The sequence below is a fragment of the Moschus berezovskii genome, chromosome 1 (genome assembly GCF_049115385.1).
Source record: "Moschus berezovskii isolate FMDL1 chromosome 1, NW_MosBer_1.0, whole genome shotgun sequence".
NCBI lineage: Eukaryota > Metazoa > Chordata > Mammalia > Artiodactyla > Moschidae > Moschus > Moschus berezovskii.
Window position 1 is genome coordinate 137,320,813 of NC_142460.1, and position 2,422 is coordinate 137,323,234.

A 2,422-nucleotide genomic window follows, 5' to 3' on the forward strand; every position below is an offset into this window, starting at 1 on the left:
TGGGAGGTGCCAGCTCTCCCTTTCTGCCAGACTATAAGCCTGGGGCCTACCATGTGAAGAGTGATTGCCTGCGAGCAGTTGGTTCAGAGGAAATGGGAGTAAAAGATAACTAGAGAGAAACCAAGCCCCGGTGGCAATATCTGCACCCTTGTTTGCAGCCAAGGTGATCCCTTAGCCATGTTGAATTGGATTCTTGGAACTTTGGAATGAAATGGTTTTCTTCAGTAAACATACTTAAAATCTGAAAAGAATATAAGCAAATGCTGTGTACATAATTTTATTTCATATACCAAAATCGTATTTCTAAGTGCTTATCATAAATACTTTAATTCCTACAAAATAACTTCCCCAAAGGAGATGGAAGGATTTATAAAAGCTAGGAATAGTCCAATAGGATTTCTTAGATAATTTTTTGTAGCAACTCTTGAAACTGTCCATTTCTAATCATCAGGGAGTTGCATGTCTTCTCTAGAACTATTTTATCTCTGATTTTACCTGTACTTTAAAAATCTGTATCACATGTATATAACCCACAATTCTGCAGCTGTTGATTTGGGCAGTGGCAATATTTAATTGTCTCTATAAAAATGCGAAAGTGAAAGAGGAGAGTGAAAGGTTGGCTTGAAGCTCAACATTCAGAAAACAAAGATCATGGCATCTGGTCCCATCACTGGGAAATAGATGGAAAAACAGTGGAAACAGTGTCAGACTTTATTTTTTTGGGCTCCAAAATCACTGCAGATGCTGATTGCAGCCAGGAAATTAAAAGACGCTTGCTCCTTGGAAGGAAAGTTATGACCAACCTAGATAGTATATTAAAAAGCAGAGACATTACTTTGTCAACCAAGGTCCGTCTAGTCAAGGCTATGGTTTTTCCCGTGGTCATGTATGGATGTGAGAGTTGAACTGTGAAGAAGGCTGATCACCGAAGAATTGATGCTTTTGAACTGTGGTGTTGAAGAAGACTCTTGAGAGTCCCTTGGACTGCAAGGAGATCCAACCAGTCCATTCTAAAGGAGATCAGTCCTGGGTGTTCATTGGAAGGACTGATGCTAAAGCTGAAACTGCAATACTTTGGCCACCTCATGCGACGAGTTGACTCACTGGAAAAGACTCTGATGCTGGGAAAGGTTGGGGGCGGGAGGAGAAGGGGACGACCAAGAATGAGATGGCTGGACGGCATCGCCGACTCTGTGGACATGAGTTTTAGTGAACTCCGGGAGTTGATGATGGACAGGGAGGCCTGGCATGCTGTGATTCATGGGGTCACGCAGAGTTGGACACGACTGAGCAACTGAACTGAACTGAACTGAACTGAATGAAAGACTTTTGTCAAAATAAGTTTATAATAGAGTCACAGAAATATCTACACAGATTAACATTGCACATTTTAATATGCCTGGTTGAACTGCAACATCCTGCACATCACTGAAGAAATGAAAAGAAAACCAGCCCCTTCTAGGTGTTTCAAAATGCTTAATAGTTTTAAGCCAGCTTCATTTTATTCAAGTAAAAAAGTTGACTGCAGGCATTAATTTCATAATTTTTTTTTAACCATTCAAGACTTAGGAAACTCTAGAGAAAGCAGCATTGCAACACTGCATATTTCACTTCATAAACAAAGATGCATATATAAAAGATACAATATTTTATAAGCCTAATTGCTATGAAAACTTATTTTTAAAAATAACATTAAAATACAAAGACTTTGTATTTTTGTTATCTTTCTCTAATGATGTTGTTTTTAAATGCCATGTACTAAGTAAAATAAATAAATAAAAATAATAATAACATTAAATAAACACTGCTGCTGCTGCTAAGTCACTTCAGTTAGGTACACTCTTAAAATTGTTTTAGGATAATCTTAACTAAATATATCAGAAACATGTCTGGACTTCTTTTTATAAAGATTAAGGATAAAAGAAGAAAAGTTTGCCTATAAGAATGTAGACTATAGTGCTTGCTTTGGCAGCACATATACTAAAATTGGAACGATACAGAGATTAGCATGGCCTCTGCGCAAGGATGACACGCAAATTCATGAAGCGTCCCATATTTTTTTCAGAATGGGAGAAATTAATAGCAAACGAAACAACTGACAAAGAATTAATCTCCAAAATATACAAGCAGCTCCTGCAGCTCAATTCCAGAAAAATAAATGACCCAATCAAAAAATGGGCCAAAGAACTAAACAGACATTTCTCCAAAGAAGACATACAGATGGCTAACAAACACATGAAAAAATGCTCAACATCCCTCATAATCAGAGAAATGCAAATCAAAACCACAATGAGATACCATTTCACACCAGTCAGAATGGCTGCTATCCAAACGTCTACATGCAATAAATGCTGGAGAGGGTGTGGAGAAAAGGGAACCGTCTTACACTGTTGGTGGGAATGCAAACTAGTACAGCCACTAT

At 37.9% G+C, this 2,422-nt stretch overlaps 1 non-coding gene across 1 annotated transcript; it reads left to right on the forward strand.

The window, feature by feature from the left end:
* Positions 1 to 1,956: 1,956 nt before the first annotated feature.
* On the forward strand, positions 1,957 to 2,060 carry LOC129553968 (U6 spliceosomal RNA). Its single transcript, XR_008685542.2, has one exon. It is a non-coding gene; the product is annotated as a U6 spliceosomal RNA (small nuclear RNA).
* The last annotated feature ends 362 nt before the right edge of the window (positions 2,061 to 2,422 follow it).